Genomic DNA, 21,432 nt, shown 5'->3' with positions numbered 1-21,432 from the left:
CTTTCTTAGCCCCGAGTTTCCTCTTGCTTTCATCAATACTCTTCGTTTTCTTTTGCAGATAAACCCTAAAGTAAATTTTGGAATAATGTGTGTTGTAGAGTAGACACCACTCAAGAAAGAATTAATATGAAGAAATTGAAGTAAATTTCTATCGACCTATGGAAAAGTATTAGGATATATTAAATCGAGCATATGCATGAGAAAAATCCTAGAAGGCTAGTATAAGTAATCCAATATATGTTTGATAGAAACGTGAAAAACCTAGTTGAGTCTAGGAGAAACTGTTGTACGTATTTTTTTGAATACGTTCATGTGTGATAAGTTGCTTTGTGAAAACTTTTGAATGGTGACTTGGGAACTATGAGACAATACTTGGGATGAGTATGAGTAGGTGTGAATAGTAGTAGAGGCCTATACTACTGGAAGCACAGGACTCACATTTGGATCAGGAAAAGTCACAAGGTTACCAAGAAGCTAGTAAATAATTTCGTTTTATTCATGTGTGTCGTTACCTTCGTTTCGGTAATGACTAAGAAGATAATTATCATTCAAATGTTAATGTCATAAAGAATCGAGTCCGATTAGTATGAATCCGCGAAAGGAGTTGATTGGTTCAGAGAACCATGTCTTATATAGTGACAAAACATGAATAGGAATACTGAAGAAGTAAATGGTCGAGATAGTCGATAGAAATATAACAATCTTCATTAAATAATTGAGCAATCATTAGTCAGAGATGTGACTTGCTATGTGGTGTTACTGGCCACAAGAATGTATCCACCCTACACTTACTGATCGAATGGCGGGGAGTCAAGTTGTCGTTCAACAATCAAAGAGTACTCCAACTAAAAAGGAGGAGGTGCCAAAAGCTAAAAGATATGTAGGTCCGAAAGCACGAATTAGAGATACGTGGTTCTATTCTTTCTATTCCAAAGCATCTACGTGTTGATCAAACTCTTTTCATTTTCTTTATTCCATCAGCTTGATTTATTTGATCTGATTTTAATACAAGAGTTTGGCTCATTATGTGTCTTGTGTGTTATAAATACAAATGTCATTAGATTAAAACCATTCGAGTTGCTGTTATAGAAAAAATAAAGACCTTATCTTGGGTTTAGTCTATAAACATAGAAGGAGCAGGAGTCTGCAATGAGAATTGAGTTTTAACTCAAAGATTAGGATCGAATGTTCAATAGAGAATGAAGAGCGGGTACAAATTCGAAGACTACCAGTAATTAGGAAGTTTGAAGAATTTGACAATCGTTTGGCAAACTAAAAGCTAAATATCGTACATTTTAGATTACCACAAAGGAAGTAAGTTAAAAACTCGAATGTTGTGACTAGTAATTTTCTCGTAAACTCTAATCTACGCATATGTTATTTGATTTCAATGCCTCAGATTCTTTCGTGCCTTATAAATTCGCATATTCTTTTCAAATTGCTTGTTACGCAGTTGTCCAATCATTTCATATAGATAACATAGGAAATATATCATTACTTGCTGATAAAGCCTATAGAGTTAGTGTTTTAGGAATTGAAAGTTATAATCTTCCTGCTAACCTAATTCCTATCTTTGATATTATTCTCGACATGGATTAGTTGTTAAAGAACCACGCAAAGCTCTTGATCTAGAAAGAGTTGATATGCATCCCTATCGAAAGGGAAGATCCTATTTATGTCTACGAAGAAAGTAATAAATTCGTTCTTAAAAACTCGTAAATTATGTCGTAGGGATATTCTACTTATCCGGCTTATACATTTAATACCTTGAAAGAGGAGAAGAAAACTGTGAATGATAACCTTTGGATAATTATCGACTGGTTGATGAAGAGTGCATATATTATCGCCACACGTGAAACGACTCCATTGGAAAAATACGCGTAAGTTACTTAGACGAAATTGTGGCAAGTCATGATGTGCCACTATAGATTATTTCCGACTGTGATACTCGTTTCACTCCTCACTTTTGGGTGAGAATGAAACATTAATTAGGATCTCGAGTTGCTCTTAGTACAACTTATCATCCTCAGAAAAATGGTCAAAAGAAGAGAGCAATCCAAACAGTAGAAAATATACTGAAGGTATATAAAGTATTGTATGAGTGTAAATGTCATATGTTGGCGTGACATAAGATAGAAGATCTTTATAGGATCTGAAATGATTCAAGACATCACTAACAAGATACAAATTTTCCGAGAAAGAATGAAAGCGGCCCAGGATCGATAAATTCCCTATGCAGAAAAGAGGAGACGACCCGTAGAATTCCTGGTGGTTGATTTAGTAATACTGAAGGTCATGAAAAGGTGTTATGCTATTTTGGAAGAAAGAATGGTTGGTAAGCAAGCATACTGCTTGGAATTGCCTAAAGATTTGACAAATATTCATGAAGTGTTTCATGTGAGCTATCTATGTAAAGGTTTAACCATATATGATGAAATGGTTCTATTATCCGAGATGATGCTGGATAATAAGTTAAGTAGAAGAGATCCTAAATAAAAGAACGACTAGTTTACGTAATAAAGAAATGAAGTTGGTGATTGTCAAGTGGAAGCACCATCGAGGCCCAAATTATACTTGGGAAAAATAAGAATGGAATAAGAGTGAAGTATCCTTAATTGTTTTAATCGTTATGATTTTGGGGACGAAATCCTCAAAAGGAGGAGTTATTTGTAACGTACACGTTCTGAAATTGTGTATTGTTATTATTAAAAGTGAATAAAATTAATTGTTGAGTTCTAACAGCTAGTTTTTACTAGAAATGAAGTAAAACTATTTTTAGAATCACTCATAAAATATTGGAAGTCTTATGAGATTCCAATTAATAGCCAAATAATGAAAATTTAGCGAAAATATAAAATTTGAAATAAGTAAAATTTTATTATTCGATGATGTAAATCATCTCGTTAGAAACTTGTAGGCGAAAACCTCGTCGAAATCCGAGTTATAACGAAGAAGTTATGACCAACCGAAGATCCGCGACAAAACCGCCACGGTGCCGAATGACGTAAAAAGTGAGTTTTTGATAAACCACTTTTTAGCCTTATTAATCTAAATAAAAGTTTTAATATTCGTTAAACCGAGAATTTCGATAAAAAGAACGCCAAAATCTGACTTCGTATGAGGAAGTTATGATTTTTCGAAGTTTCAACTTAGCAGTAGACAACTAAAAACTCGAATTTTAGATCGAGCGATATTTTACCGATACATCCTAAACGAGAATCAAAGGTCTCATCAAAAGTAGCTGACGAATAAGTTATGACGTGTGTCGGATGAAGAAGTTATGAATTTTAACGGATTTTCCTGTCCCGGTCTGTTAAAAATAATAATATTAAAATTAAACTCAAAATTAGCCAAACAAGTCCAAACGAAAGTTATAGAGCGTAATTTTAGCTACGCGTGCATATAAAGAACGTCAAAAATGGAGCTCGTATGCGAAGGTTATGGATTTTAGAAGTTCGGGGCACATTTTCCAAAAAATCTTGCATGAATAGTACCAGCCACATCACCTCGCACGAAGCAGGTGCGTCACCGGAGATGTGGCCAAATCCGAAGTCAGCAAGTGTCACAAGAAGATTCGCCGAGGCCGAGGTCCAGCAGGAAGGGGACACGTCTCACATTGGTGGCCAGTCCGACGCGAGACACGTCTCGCCTACCCGCCTCGCACCCGGTGCCACGTCCAAGCCTCGCAGTGGCCTTGTGGCCTTCGCTCCTCCTGCCAAATGTCCGAAGCTCGCAGGTGCACGTATTCTCCCCTCCTCTCGCTTCGTGGCCTTCGCTCCAGCAGCCACGTGCTTGCTTCTCAACCACAGAATCCGAACCTCGCCCCTATAAATAGGAGGGTTTGAACCCTCCGGGGTTGAATTGGAAAATTTCCATTTTTGGCCCCTTTTTCCATATTTTCACTATTTTGACAATTCCCGGAGCCCCGATATCAATTTTAGCATCCAAAACACGTCCCGAAACCCCCTAGAAGCCCGGAAATTTTATCTTTTCGGTTTTGAAGCCCTACATTCGCAGAGCCTGGTTTTCAATTAAGCTCGCGGTTTTCAACATAGAAAGACATATTTAAAGCCGAAATGTTGTCCAAATTACTATTTTTAACCCCCGGTTAACTTAAGGTGAGTTCAATATATAGGAACAATTGTATGTTATGTGTTATATGTGCTATGTGCTATGTGCTTCTCAATGTTATTATTCTGAGTTATTCTCCCGTGTTATTTTATTCGCTATGTTTATAGCAATTATAATACCTTTAACTATGTGATCAGTGAAAGGACTTAGATTCACATTGGTACTGGTACGTAGCCTCTGGCCATGTAGAGCATGTCTCCGTAAGAGAATGACTTCTATTCTATGGCATTGGCATAAGGTTTGATAGGAATGGTATGTAGCCTCTGACCATGTAGAGCATGACTCCGTAAGAGAATGAACTCTAATATATGGTATTGGCAAATGGTTAGACAGGGTTATAAGCCTGAAATCTACCAAAATGTTAATCAAAATTATATGTCTTCTGTGCCAATTGGACCAAAGCTTTATTTATGCATATCAAGTATTGAAATTGTTATGTCTCATTGAAAAGTATATCTTTGAATAAAGTCTTTGATTGATATGAACGCTTGTCACATGATTTCACATATGTCTTCTTGTTCCCTTCTGCTTCTGTCATATTGGTATATGTAAGGCATACGATTATATTGTATCTATCTATTGAATTCACTAAGCGTTGTCGCTTATTCCTCTCAATATTTAACAATTGCAGGTGATGAGTATTCCAATATAGCTTTATACTACTGAAAGATTTAGAATAGTTAATAGTATTTCTCTGTATTTTTAATGTTCATGTATATATATGAATAGTAGATTCTTGGGTAGACATGAAATGTAATAAAACTTAGTCGGTTTGTATCCAATCCTTTGTAATCACTTTATCAATATAAAATATTGATTTATAAATATGCATGTAGCATGTTTTGAGGAAGTAACTTAAGAAATCTTTTGAAATAGTATGAAAGTTTGGGTCTTTCATAAATACGAAAATTGGGGTCTTTCAACTTTTGTTCAGAATTAGGTCATCTTATTGGCTTCTATAATGAATCTTTATAATTATTTTGCTCCATCTCTGTTTTTTCTTTCAATGTACTAATCAAATGTTGTTATAATTGTTATAATAAGTTCTAGAATTTGACCGATAAGAAATCAAAGAGCTGCAAAATCTGGTAGTTACAAAAAGGGGTATTAATTGTATTGTTTAATAAAAAAAATAATAATTATGAAAATTGGAATCTATTTGTGATTGAAGAACACATATCAATTGTGTTTAGATTAGGAGACGACGCGTGGTTGGTAGTTACGTAATCCATTGTCTCACTTTCTCACATTCTTATTTCATTTTTAATGTTAAGTATTCAACTTTTCATATATGATCCACTTTGATCTTTATGCTGATATGCTCACAGGTTTGGCGTTTAACAAACATTTGGTGCAACAAAAATGGTGGGTGAGGAACTCAACATCAGTCTGCATACCCACCTTTAGTAAGTTTGGAACTGATCGTAACTGTTTCAGGTTCTGGTTTATAGATAGAGAAGATTCACATGGATTCAAAGCACGAAATACAGACAACACAGGAGGCGGCGTGAAAGTGTAAATAGAGACCGTAATGCAAACCCTTTATATGGAGATGCGAGTCATGTGAGAGAACTTTTTCAGCGATCAGGGGTGGATCTGTAAGTCAATAAGGGTATTTTCTACTTATTTCAAATAAAATAGTATGGAAATTTTGATTTAGTGACTATCAGTTTTTATGAAATTTCTTTTAGGTAATTTTTTTAAGATTCAAAACTGGAGAAAATCTTTATTGGTAAAAAGAGATATTCAAGAATGAGGTATTTTCATTCTTTTTTATATTATAATATGTTTTGTCATCTTCAAAAAAATCTGACTCAATATAAAAAATGTTTTAATAATCAAAATTTATAAAATAGTTCACTTGATTAGCTTTAAAGGCAATTGAAAACAACATTTTAAATAAAATGTCTTATAAATGCCTAATTTAAATAAAAAAAATAGTTAACCATGGAAACTGTGGAGAACGAATTAAGTTTTTTTATTTTATATTTTGAGTAAAACCATTCGTTTTATATTATAAATTAAAATGAAGCTGTATATATATTTTTTTGTGATTATTAGAATTTACATCTAAAAACCTAAAGTTGTAAACTACGAAGGGTGATGCTTTTGTGGGTGTCAGCGTTAGTCTTATTATGTGTGTAAATGGTTTTTGGGGTCTACATCTGTGCATGTGTGTGTATCTGAATTTTCTTTTTGGTTAATTGGTAAAATTTAGGTTCAATGTAACAACTCTATTGTCGTTATTTTACAGATATGATTTCAAAGTGAAGACTAGTGTACAAATACTTTCTTCATACTTTACTGTTGAGGTTTTTGCATCATAAATTGCCTTTTCTATATGCCCAACGTTTTCTGTATCAACTTACTTAAACGAAACACCCCAAAAACCATCACCTTCTCCAGTCTACCTATTAACATTCTGCAACACTGATCCACAGGGATTATTAAATGGTACTTTTTTCTCATTGTGTAGTTTACTTTTGTATTATATTCATTTCACAGTCTGATGTTTTATTATTTTTCATTTAGATGTGACTCGATTGCTTTTTGAGCTTGAGGTTATGATCCAAAGAGTTAAAGTGACAACAACATCAGATGGACGTGTCATGGACCTGTTCTTTATTACCGATAACTTGTGATTATTACCAATAACTTGTGAGGGTTTGTTTCTTAATACTCCTTTGCACTGTGTCTATAGTTATTGCAATTAGGGTATTATAAAACTTGGGACTTTTTTTTTGAATGCTTCATGCCTCTTTCTTTCCCCTAAGGGCATTATACATAAAAAAAGGATAAATGATTAGTGTTGTATACATATATATTGTTTCTTTTTGGAATCTATTTGGATGTGAGTAAAATGACCATTTTACCCTTCTATTATGCAAGAAGAGTAGTTAAAGATTTGTTTAAGTTTCTTGAATGTATGCGTTTTTTTTGCTGCGATATTACTTCAGGGAGCTTTTACACATGGAAAAGAGGAGATATTATGCATACGATAGATTGGATGATGTGTTGGGCGAATCATGTGTAAATTAACTGTGTTGATCACAAATGTTTTCTCTATGATATCATGCGAGTGTCAAAAGATTTTGATATACAGGTTACAATTTATATACATACATATATACATACATAAATTTTACATTTTGTTTAATGTGTTTCTTTTGTATTTGAATTTCTAGGTCTGTAAGTGAACCGAAGAAGTTTTGTAATGTGGCATGCACTGCCACTTCTGTATTTGATGAAATTTTTGTATCTGATGAAATGCTTTCTAGAGCAACAAATTTATAGCTAATTTATGTCTATTGTTTAATACCAAAACATCAAAATTGTTTAAGAAAGTAAATTGTTATAAGGATAATTGTTGTCCATATCAATGGATATGGATGATAATTATAACGATGGAATATTAACAAAATATTTAGATAACAGATGATTATTCTTAGAGGAACCTCTGGTGAAATGAAGCGTGAAAGCGTAACCAACCCCGCAACGCGGGATTCTTCCCTAGTTAGAAATTAAAAGACAAAGATTTCAAATTTGACTCCATTTAGGGCATTGTCTCACAATTTTCTCAAAACTCAACAAACTTGAATTTTTTGTCGATTTGAATACGGTAAGCCTTAAGAGTATTCTCTAGCAAAGTATTTTGTTTTTGTAGGGTGCGAAATGTTTAGTGAGAAGTCAAAATTAGTTTACATTTGTTTAGGTGTGAAGTCATGTACTTTGAAGTGTTTGTATTTTGTACGTTTTGTTCTTGTATTCTTTCTCTTGAACTCATATACTTTAATAGATGGTTAATGAGCTAATAAGATATTATTTACGATCGTGTTCTTATTGCTTTCAGTGATTGATTTCTTATTCTAAACCGGATTTAAACACTCTAAAATTTGTATCAAATCAGGATACATTCAACCAATTCTAGTTTTTCGTACTTTTTCAATGTTTTTGAATCGCTCTTTCCGATTCAAAGTTTTTCGCATTATTGATTAAGAAAACTTTTGTTAATTTATTGATTTGTTTCGATTCTACAATCAGTTTGTTAGACCGAGTGTTCCCTAATCATTTTCTGGTTAATTCTTCTGTTAGATTTCTTTTCTGAAATCGAAGATCACTATTGTCCGTACGAAAATTGTGTACTACAACATGAACACGATGTTAAGTTTTTCTCATTTTCTTGGATTATCTACCAAGATTCCAATGGTCATACATGAATACTATGAGCAGTGGACCGATCAAATGGAGGATTATCTCAATGTCATCAAGGAAGATCTTTGGAGGTGTATCACAAGTGGAAATGCCTTCGAGAACTAATTGGTGCTCTTCCACCAATAGTTTACAACTATGTTCGAAGTTACAAAACCACGAAGGAAATTTGGGACACGTTGAAAGAGAAATATAAGGACAGTGAGAAGAACAAGAAAAGTTTAGTGAAGAAGTGCATGTTGGAATTGGGCGAGTTCGAGCAGAAAGATAACAAAACCATCGAGTTGTACTATGATCGCTTGAACGAGTTGATCTTCAAGTGAACTTGTTATGGTGTTACTCGTTCGACTCTGGAATACAATTTGACTTACTTGATGGGATTGCAAAAGGAATAGAGGAACATAAGCCTGATGATCGAAACTCAACAAACTTTCAGTGGTTATTCTATGGCTGATTTGTAAAACATTCTAAAAGCACATGAAAGTGAGATTAATGAGATTATTGAAGAAGGGAAATTGAGCTTAGGAGGACCATTGGCTTTAATGTCGAAATTGACTGCCAAGGACTCTGAAATAGAATCCAGCGAAGAAGTGGATGGATAAAAAGAAGGATTTTTTGTGAATTCTCAGGATGAAGTGGTGGCTTATTACTCGAAAAATAAAGTGAAAAAGTTTTTCAAAAATCCATTTAATCCAAGGTACAAGAACAACAGTGAATTCAAAGGGAATAACTCAACAGTTAAAGGTGCAAGAGTATAGTCGAAGGAAGGAAAGGTTGTGATTGAGAAGAAGCCATTAAAGCTGAAAAGGGGATTCATGCCATGATTGCAACTATTGCAATGGTTTGAATCACTTGAACAAAGACTACATGTTGTGAAAGAAGGAAAAGAAGAAGGAGAGCGTGAAAGATGAAGCGTACTACACTGAGAAAATTAAGGATTTGAAGGCACGAACAAAGGGACCGTCCTTGATGGCGAGAGGAGGAGATGAGAGTGATGGAACATATCATATCTTGTCATCCGAGTCTGACGATGAAGAAATGAGGACCTCAACCCATGGAGTAATGTTCACTCAGCTCGAAGAGGATGATTCGAAGGATGAGAAGGTTACTGGAACTTACTTTGTCCCAACTGGAGTCGAAAAATCACTAATGACTACGAAGGTACATATGATGGATTTTGAGCATACCAATAATGCTATGTGTGCATGCAACCCTAAAAATTGATCTATGTTTTCTATAATTGAACATAGATGTGAACAACAATGTGTAAACCCTAGAATACTATCATATAATTGAAAATTACATTATAAAGGGTTACGAAACATACCTTGATTGTTATTAAGCAATAACCATGTAATTCCTTGACGTTATTGAAGCATTGAGAACAAGTGTCACAATTGTCACACCTCTAATGGGTCACACCCAACACTAGTAATTGAAAGAGATTAAGGAGAAGGGGACATGAGGAAAAATTTCGGCTAGGGTTCTCTAAGAACAATTGCTGAAATCCTTAGGGTAAAACCCTTTATATATTGCAATCAGGAAACCCTAGATAAGCGTAAGTCCAAAATAATATTAAACCGAGTAATTATCCACTTTCTGGATTATCCAATAAGGACCATAATAGAAACCCTAGACCATATCTAAACCGTCCATCCCTATGCAGGGTTCTAGAATACCTCTTGTTCAACTATTGAACAATTATAATTTAGTCCCTACACTTTTAATTAATTCATTTAATCCCAAAATTAATTCTAATTAATTTTTCATTAAATATAAATTAAATATACTATTTCTAATTAACATATTATTCTCATAATATATTAATAAATTAGTTAATACAATTTATTAATCAAATTAATAAATCAACCTATTTCTCTAAAATCATTCATCCTAGTTGCTAGTCTTGAGGGCAACCCAAAAGGACTGTGCTACAATCAATTCAAGTACATACCAATTATAGTTATGGGTTTAGACACCTAATCCAAAAGTCTCCCACTTGGATAAGTCTAATAACTATAGTTTCTAGTATATCCTTCAAAATTGACAAGCAAATTGTAGCTCTCAAAGCCGCTGACGAACTCTGACCTAGTCAGTTACGTGTCCTAAGATAAGTGATCATATAATCATCCGTTCTGCAAGATATCATGTGGAAAAGTGACAACGGAATCATTCTCATTTTCGAATATTTTGTTTCCCGATTTTTAACTTGTAATGACAAAGAACTACTAATCAAACACATCAATCTAGTCCTAGCCGGGCCTGACAATATAAGTCAACACCAAATCATCAAGGAGCCCAAGAGACCGCTTTTTCCCTCTAAAGGAAAAAAGGAACAGATAAATTTTTACTTATATGCTTGTACTATTAACTCATCAAATCATGCACAACAACATGTGATATAACATCAAGTTATTGATGTGTTAACACATTATCAATGCACAACCAACTCGTAAAAAACAACTCACATATTTCCGTTTAAAGATTATAAGATGTTATCATCTTAGAATTACTTGTGATAAGATTCTGTCAAGTAGTTCTCTGAGTGTGGGTTAATCCAGTACTTAAATCTCTATTTCAAAGCACCCATGAATGTTGCAGCAAAATATTGATATGTCTAAACCCCTTAGACAATCTACAATTCAATTCATGACAGTCTTGATTCACTACTTATTTCCAAAAGTATGACCGACCGTGGTTGTTTTGAAAAAACGATTTATTCTAGAAGTAAAACATGCAAAATGGAACACAATAATAAATAATCGACAAAAGATAGTAAACAATACTCATAAATAATTCTCCACTATTCAATCATCAAATGTAAACTACATTTATTTTGTTACAAGTTTCCAAATATTTATCTAACTACTAAAACTAATATCATCCTTCAGATCAATGCTCCTTGCATGTTAAATGTGCTTAATCCAGCTCAGACCCTTTATGTGGGGATCTGTTGGATTCTCCTCGGATGAGACTCACTTCACGATGAGGTGACCTTCTTCCACTCTATGTCTAATGAAATGGTATTTTCTTTTGATATGTATTGGTCTGCCATGGTCTCTTGGTTTCATGGTTAAGGAAACCGCTCCTTCATTATCATAGAAAATCTCCATTGGTTCCTTTATGGTTGGCACAAATACAAGGTATGTGATGAAGTTCTTCAACTATATAGCCTCCTTCGATGTTCACTTGATGCAATGTACTCTGTTTCACAACTAAATTCAACCAATGTTTCCTATTTGGACCTTTTCCAAGTTACAACTCCTCCATTTAGGATAAACACCCAGCCAGATTGAGAACGGAAGTTATCTCTGTCTATCTGAAAATTGGCGTCACTATACCTAGTTATTCTCAAGTCATCACTTCCACCTAGCAGAAGGACCAATTCCTTAGTTTTTTGCAGATACTTAAGAATATGCTTGACCACTATCCAATGAGCTCTACCCATATTTCTCTTATAACAACTAACCATGCTCAAATTGAAAGCCACATCAAGACAAGTACATGTCATAGCATACATGATCGATCCAACAGCGCAAGCATGTGGAACTCTACTCATTTATGCTATCTCGGCATCGACGCTCAGACTCTAAGTCTTACTCAGTTTGGTATTACTCTGTATTGGCAGTTCTCCTTTCTTGGAATTTTCCATACTAAAACGATTTAGTACTATATCCAAGTATGAACATTGACTAAGTCTATTTAGTCGTTTATTCCTCTCTCTCAAAATCCTTATTCCCAAAATATAAGCAGCCTCTCCCAGATCCTTCATAGGGAAACACTTTCCAAGCCAAGGCTTAACCTATTGAAAGGTTGGAACGTCGTTTCCTATAATAAGTATGTCATCAACATACAATACCAAGAACGTTACTATACTTCCACTAGCTTTGACATACACACAAGATTCATCTTCACTTTTAGATAAACCAAACACTTTTGCTTTCTCATCAGAGTAAAGATTCCATCTGCAAGAAGCTAGTCTCAATCCGTAGATTGATTTCTCAAGCTTACACTCTTTATTGGGGTACTTTGTATCCACAAAACCCTCTTGGTGACTCATGTAAACATCTTCAGACATCTTCCCATTAAGGAAAGCGGTTTTGATATCGATATGCTAGATTTCATAGTCATAAAACACAGCTATGGCAAACATTACCCTAATAGACTTTATCTTAGCTACTAGTGAAAAGGTCTCATCATAGTCAACCCCTAAGGTTTGAGTAAAACCCTTCGCTACTACTCGAGCTTTGAAAGTGTGTACCTTTCCATCCATGTTGGTCTTCTTCTTGAAGATCCATTTGCACCCAACTATCTTATGACCTTGTACATTGTCAACCAAATTCCAAACTTGGTTGTTATACATAGACTTGATCTCGCTACCCATTACCTCTTTACACTTGGCAGACTAAGCATCCGACATTGCTTCCTTGTAGTTAGTAGTTTCAACCAAATTTACCAGTGTAGTATCAATGATAAACATATCACCTTCTGTTGTTATATGGAAACCATACAACACAGGTGGAACGCTAACCCTACCAGAAGGCCTAAGAGGTAAGGACTCGTCAACACATTCAACTGGAATTTCTTCCTTGGGTTGAGTGCTAGTATTTCCAGAGGATCCTTCATCATTTGCCTCTTGAATCTCTTCAAGATTAGTTGTACTCCCATTGTCCTCTTTTCATACGAGCTCTCTCTCTCTCTCAAGACTCCCCTTTGTGCTACGAAGACCACGTTCTCGCTAGGTTTGTAGAACAAATATCCAAAGGACTTCTATGAATAAACAATGAGAGTACATCTTGCACTTCTAGGTCCAAGCTTGTCATGAGTCTCTCGTCCAACAGATGCTTTACAACCCCAAACCTTGATGTGTCCTAACAAGGGAACATTCCCCGTCCACATTTCGTGAGGTCTTTTGGCAACCTTCTTTGTTTGGACAAGATTAAGAATGTGGGCAGCAATATCTAAGGAATACCACCTGAAAGAGATTAGAAGTGAAGCTCGACTCATCATGGAACGAACCATGTCCATGAAGGTTCAATTACACCTCTCAGGCACACCATTAAGTTGTGGTGTTCTAGAAGGAGTCAATTGTGAAACTATTCCACATTCCTTGAGGTAGTCGTGGAAGTCGATACTAGGATAGTTACTGCCTCTATTAGATCTAAGCATATTTATCCTTTTGCCAAATTAATTTTACATTTCTTGTTTTAATTCTTTGAACTTTTGAAAGGTTTCTAACTTATACTTCATTAGTAGATATAACCATATCTGATGTAATCATCAGTAAAAGTCACATAGAATTGATTTGCATCCCTTGTGCTAGATTAGAAGGGCCCATACACATCTGTGTGTAGAAGATCCAACAATCCTTCACCTCTATCACAAGAACCAATGAATGTTGATTTTGTAATCTTACCTAGCAAACTAAGTCAAATGATTCCAACACTCCATTCTTGTGGTGTTAGCCAATGCATTTCTTATTGATGTGTCCAAGAGAACAATTCCACAAGCATGCTTTGTCTAAACCATTAGGTGAATCAATTCATGAAACACTATTTCCTAAATTGTCTACAACCATCATAGTTGGATACACACCATCACAAGGTAAAGCATTAAAATAAAATACACCATTTTTATAAGCATAAGTAGATCCATTCTCATTATCAAAAGAATATCTAGAACCTAGTCTATATAAAGCATGAAATGAAATGATGTTTCATGTCATTTTTGACGATTAGAAATAATTATTTAAATCTAAACATAACCCACTACTAAGCACTAAGTTATAAAATCCAATCTTGGTAACATGTGATGATTCACTATTGGTCGTGATCAAGTTCATTCTCCCATGTTCCACGTCCTCATTTCTTGTCAGCCCCTGCAAATCAGAACAAATATGAAAACCACATCCTATATCAAGGACGCAAGAATGAGAATATGATGAGTTTTTAGATAATATAGTGTAAATACCTGCCAAGGTTGGCTTCACCTTTCCATCTTTGATATCTTGCAAGTATTTCAGGAAGCTTTGTTTCCAATGCCCCTTGTCGTTACAGTAAAAGAAAGTGACCTCCATTGGGTAGGAAACAGGGGGAGCAGCGAAACTAGACTTTCCTTTGGGTCCATTACTCGATGACCCAGCTTGGAAATTTCCCTTCCAGTTCTCCTTGGTAGGGTCTTTCCTCTTTATCCCCTTCCCTTGACCAATGGCCAAAATAGGACCAACAACAGGTGAGGAGGCAACACTTTTTCCTTTCATTCTTACCTCAACTATTCTTAGGAGGTTGTGTAATTGTGACAAAGTAATTTCATTGTTGTTCAAATGATAGGTCAAAATGAACTGATCATAAAAACTTGGCAAATAGTTGAACACAATGTCGATTTCCAACTCTTAATTAAAATTCACATTTAGTTTGATGAGTCTATCCACATATCTTTGCATTCTTGAAACGTTGTTACTTACAACCACCCTTCATCTTTCACGCCATGAAGGACTTTACCACCTTGTATTTTTCTTGACGAGCTCGCTTATGGAAATTTTCCATAAGGTTATTGTTCATTTCGTACGACCAGTAATCCTCATCATGTCTCTGTAATTCTAGGGTCATAGTAGCCACCATGATGCAAAAAGCTTTCGTTCATATCATTGTAGTATTTTTCATCGGCAACTATCTCTTTAGGAGTGGGCTACATTTCATTGATCTCATCGAGTGGCTTTCCATGACGTATTCCTTATCCTCAAAATCAAAGTTCCATCTTGCTATTTTGCATCTAATCATTGTAGTTGGTGCCATCCAATTGCACATTTGTGCAAATGTTAAAAAGAAAGAAGTTGTTGTAGTAGGGTTCACTTGGAGTAGACATCTAAAAGAAAGGAAAGTTTTAGTTACAGAAGAGAATTCCTAAATATTACACCCAAATAAAATATCAAGGCTAGGATCCCAGTAAATAATTTACAAGTTAGAAAATGGATGTCGTAATCTAATTGCATATTATATAAAGGTAGGTAAATGATGATTTACCAATTGCACCATCGAAAACGAAATTTTAATGAATTAAGTTTTGAATGAAATTCCTAGATCTTTTGAAAATCATTGAACTTTTCAATGACATGTTTAATCTCGATTATGCTCTTCTATTTGTGACTGGGGTACCGAGAATCACAAACAAGATGTGAATAACAATGCAAATTAACTTGGTACTCTCGGTGTCATTTATCATCTCATTTTAATGTGCCAATTAATTACACATGCTCCATTGATCAACGATAGTTTACAAGATACCCATTACCAACAATTATTAGTCCATATCAGTGTGCTCGTTAACCACATACACTCCACTAACGACCAATAAGGTGCAATGTGCAACCTCATAGGTTAGCATACAATTTCACCTTTTTTCTAAAGTAACTAAGATTGGGAATTCTTGTAAAAATGTATTTAGTTACTTTATAGTTTGTTATACTTATTAATGAGGATTAAGCGTCCTATCAAACCCGTTCGGCTAGCGACCCTCCACCAATCAAGGAAGTGGTGGGTGAGAGTGGACACTCATTTAATCGTCATTTTATGTACAATTTTCTTATACCCCCTTATAGATCAGCTTCGTGAATGAGGCGTACTAGCGGTTCGACTGACTTTTCTTATATATATATATATATATATACACACACACACACACACACACACACACACACATATATATATATATATATATATATATATATATATATATTAATATTAGAGTTTTATTGTTATATATAACATGATGGTGTATTTTTTAAAACTTTTCAAAAAAATACTAGATTATATTTTAAAATTTCAGAATAAATGTTCAATTAATTAAATTAAAAATAAAACCAATCATGAATTCAAGATATCGATATCAAATTACATTTTAAAATATTCAGTTTTATCCAATTAAAACAATATTAAGGTAATTATCTTTATCAATCCATTAGATATTTAAAAAAATCAAATTTTTAGGATTTGACAGAACAAGTTAAATTTTTTAACATGATTGAGAATTCTATATTAGAATCTCAACAAAATTTCCTTGTTATCGAAGATGATTATGATAATATCAATAAAATTGAGAATGAGGAAATTGTTGATTGCTCTCAATTATGTATTATTAATGTCAATTCGATGGCAAAAGGCGAAGAAATTTGTCATGATTCAATGGCGAAGATTAACAATGATCAACCCTCTACATTAAAAGTTTGTGATCCTTTTGATCAAGTTGTAGTAGAAGATTATGAAAGCAATGAGGATGATGTTTCGAATGAAACACCAATTCCTCGAGTTGTTGCTGAACAAGTCTATGAAGAATCAAAGGCGTTCGAAAAGTTGTTAAAAGATAAAGGTTCTCATTATCTAGAATCTAATTTAGTTGTCTATCCATCATTGAACAATACAGGTGAAGACGTATTTCCAAACCAAGTGTTTGTCACTTCTACAAAAGTTGACAAGGTGAATCTAAAAATAAACAAACTTGTTGAGGAAGATAATAAAGATGTGATAAAAGAAGGTTTCTATTCAAACCAAAGGACAATTGAAAATGGTCTGAACAAAAACTCAACAACTTTTCAAACAAAAAAACCGAAACGTGTTTGGGAAGTAAAAATGGAAAAACCAAGTGTTGTTAATCAAACCAAAGAAACTGTTTCGAAATCTTAATAGACAAAAAAACAAGTTTTCAATGAAAGTGTTCAAATATTTGTTAGTGAGGAAGGTATTTTAACTACAAATGCTCAAAAAAAATTATTGGAAAAATGTCAAATATTTTCATAATAAAAAGTTTTTAAGCAAAATCAGTTGAACGTGTTAAGAAATTTTTCCAGAATAAGACGTCTGTTCAAAACAATCTATATCAAAAGCAAAATAATTTTTAAAAAAGTCAAACTAATGTTCATAATCAAATCCGGTCTCAATTTGTTCAAAAACAAGGAAATGGAAAATTTGTTCAAAATGTTCAAAATCTTCATAGTCAAACTAATGTTCATAATCAAATCCGGTCTCAAAATGTTCGTGAAAAAGGAAGGTTTGATCAAAACAAAAGTCAAAGGAATTTTGTTTGACATAATGAACAAATAAATCCTAAATCAACTCATAAACAAAGACATTATCAACAAGGACAAAATGTTTTCAATCAAAATGTTGTTGGTTATAATAATCAATACAAAAATCGATTTATAAACTCACCAAAACCGTCTTTACCAAAATGAAACTTTAAAAAGTTGGGTGTTCAACGGATGAAAAGTGAATATTTTAAGCCAACAAGCCTACACTTTCCAAAACCCTGATTCAATGAAGAAGGTGAAAGCATTGTTTGTGAAAGGAAGTAAGTGATGTGAAAGATATCCATCATTTACTCAAAGGTATAGGAAAACAATATTAGTCGGGAAAGTACTCTCAAGAAAAAAATCAAATCTACTTACGAGAGCTACTACATTATTCAATGAACGGAAGTCTGTAGTCACATGAGTCGAATCCATCTATGAAAAGTTGGAAAGAAACTCCCAAGAAGAAGAATGAAGGACATCGAACTGAGGATGGAAAAGAGAAAATCAATGTTAAATCTTTCACGTTGAATGATTACATTTAAATGCCTAAATCTGTCGAATTTGACTTAATTGATAGTTTAATGTTAAAGGTTCGAAATTTGGTACTAGGTTCATCTTTTCATAATGCATTTCAAACTATGTCCTAGGACCGAAAAAGTCTTAGGGGTCTAAATTCTTCTGAATGATCGCTGGTACTAAGTGAAGAGCAATATGATAAGCATTGGTACATTGATAGTGGGTACTCTCGTCACAGACTGGGCGAAAGGAGAATTTACGAGACTATCGAAAGCTAGATAATCCAAGAGTAGTGAAGTTTGGAAACAAACAAAAAATTCAAAGTCGAGAGATATGGCACGGTGATGAATGGAAAGTTCATTGTAAATAGAGTGTCATATGTCGAAGGTTTACAACATAATTTGATAAGTTTTTCGCAACTCGTTGTGGGCACTGACAATCAAGTTGTATTTGATGAAAAAGGATGCATCATCTCTAACAAAGAAACAAAGGAGATTATACTTAAGTCGAAAAGAAAAGGATACATGTTCACGCTCGACATGAAACCTATTGTTGGTGTTCCTTTTGTATGTCTTTTGTCGAAAGCTTCGTCAGACCTTAGGTGGTTATGGCATCGTCAAATCTCCCATTTGAATTTTCAAAATTTCAATAAGCTGATTTTACATGATTTAGTTCGAGGCTTGCCTATATTAAATATTTATAATGATTCGTTATGTGTTGCTTTTGAACAGGGAAAGCAATATAGACAAGGTCGTCTAATAGTCATCGATTCCAAGATCATCAAACCTTTGGAACTTCTTTACATTGATCTATGTGGACCTTCAAATGTTGAGACTCTCAATAAGAAGAAGTACATATTGGTACGTGTTGATGATTTTTCAAGGTTTACACGGGTTTTCTTTCTTCGTTAGAAGTTTGAAGAAGCTTAAGTGATGATTGATTTCATCAAAACATTGAGTTGAGTTTGAGGAAGAAAGTTCAAAAAATTAAGAGTGGCAATGGTTCGGATTTCAAAAATCAAATTCTTGATTCATTTTTCAATGAATTAGGAATTTCGCATAAATTTTCATCTCCTTACACAACACAACAAAATGGTGTAGTCGAAAGGAGGAATCGCTCTCTATGCAAAGCTACAAGAACCATGCTTACATATGCAAATCTACCTCAATATCATTGGGTAGAAGCAGTTTCGACGATGTGTTTCACACATAATCATTAATTTATTCATCGTCGTTTCAACATCACTCCTTATGAGATCATTAACAAAGAAAAGTCTAATATTAAGTTCATTCATGTTTTTGGATACAAGTGCTTTATAATGAATCTCAAGGAAAATCTTTCTAAATTTCAGTCAAAGGCTAATGAAGGAATTTTTATGGGATATTTTCACAATTATGTTCCATATCAGGTGTTGAATAAATGAACAAGAGATATCAAGGAAACTTTCAATATTAATTTCGATGATGAGTCAAACGAGTCGAACATTACCTTGTACAAAAGCCAATCATTTGTTAAACAAATGATGAGTCAGGAATTATGAATTCTTATGATCATGACTATGAATTCATTTTTGGTATTCCAGATAGAGCAATAGATGCTAAAATCCATGCTGATGAAAATATTAGTCATGAAGAACCGAAGTATTCAGATGATTTGGCTGTTACAAGGGAAGAATATGATTCTCATTCTACCTCATCTTCACAAGTGCGTGTTAATGCGTACCAGATTTGATGGCTAATCAAGTAAAGGGGCAGCACCTGAGTTTGATATTGCATAGTAATACTCACGATTCAACTGTTGAGGGGGAGCATGAGTGAATTACATATCCATTTGAGGGGGAACATGTGAAGAACAATGATGATGTCGAGGGGGAGGATCAGAATTCAAATACATTAGTTGATGGGGAGCTAAATGGCTTAATTGCTAATGATTTAAATGATCAAACTGATGAATTTTATGACGTTGTTGACAATGTTTCGAATGCAGGTGAAGGTTCAAAAGTGGATGAAATATTCAAATATGCGCCTTTAGATTTTGACCCTGTATATCCACCAATGGATAAATGGACATGTTGTCATCCAAAGGAACATATTCTTGGTGATCCACATGATGGAGTTATAACACGGGCACAAATTTGAGCTAAGAACGAAATACATAATGTTCACCTGGAATATTGTATGTTTAACATGTTTATTTTAAAACTCGAACCCAAAATAGTAAAGTTTGCATTAGAATAATCAGATTGAGTTGTTGCAGTGCAATCTGAATTGGCAAAATTTGAACAAAACAAAGTTCGGAGGTTAATTCCTAAACCAAATGATGTTTCGTTAATTTGGTTAAAAATGATTTTTATGAATAAGAATGATAAAGAAGGTAATGTGATTTGAAATAAGGCAAGATTAGTAGTTAAGAATTATTATGAACAACAAGGAATATATTATGAGGAAACCTTTTCCCCTGTCACTAGACTCGAAGCTGTTAGAATTTTTCATGCTTAGGCATCACATAAAGATTTAGATGTATATAGAATGGACGTCAAGCGTACATTCCTAAACGGTGTATTCGAGGAAATGGTCTATGTCGAACAACCACATGGCTTTGTCAATGATAAGTATCCTAATTACTGTTATATTTATTATAAGGTAGTTTATGGAATGAAAAAAGCACCTCGTGCTTGATATGCAACCTTAACCAATTTTTTGAGAGTTGAAAATTTTAAACAATAATCAGTTGATCCCTCATTATTTCGAAAGAAAGTTGGGAATCACTAGATGCTTGTTCAATTTTATGTCAATGATATAATTTTTGGTTCAACCGACCCTTTGTTATGCAAGGAAATTAAGGAGCTAGTGAAACGAAAGTTTGAAATTAGCATGGTGGGAAAAATTAATAATTTTTTGGGTTTACATATTCATCAAATCAGGGAAGATGTCTTCATAAATCAAGAAAAATACACACGCAACCTAGTTAAAACATTTGGGATGACAAATAGCACAAAAGTAAAAGTACCGATGGAAGTTAGAACACACTTAAATCCTTTTTCGGACAAGCTAGTAATGGACTTAACTACATATCGAAACATTATAGGTTCGATTTTATGCTTAACTGTGAGTCGACCTGATATCATGTTTCTTGTGTGTAACTGTGCTAGGTATCAATCTAACTCAAGGGAACCCATTCTCAATGCTTTGAAGAACATCTTCCACTATCTTAAAGGAACAATTTCTTTGCGTCTTTGGTATCCTTTGAAGATAGGATTCTTTGTTTAAGCTTTCTCAGACGCAGACCTAGGTGGATGTCAAATTTCAGTTGTTGGATAGAAGTTTATAAGCAGGAAATCGAAGAAACAAACATTTGTTTTGATTTCTATAGCAGAAGCAGAGTATGTGGTTGTTGTAGCTTGCACTTCTCAAGTTATTTGGATTCAAAGTTAACTACATGATTATGCAATCAACATGAAGAAGATTTATTTACATTGTGACTCATAAAGTGCAATTCTCATATGCCATAAT

The sequence above is a fragment of the Lactuca saligna genome, chromosome 7, assembly GCF_052625555.1.
Source record: "Lactuca saligna cultivar CGN05327 chromosome 7, ASM5262555v1, whole genome shotgun sequence".
Taxonomy (NCBI): domain Eukaryota; kingdom Viridiplantae; phylum Streptophyta; class Magnoliopsida; order Asterales; family Asteraceae; genus Lactuca; species Lactuca saligna.
The sequence above is the reverse complement of the archived record's forward strand: the minus strand, read 5'-3'. Positions refer to the sequence as shown.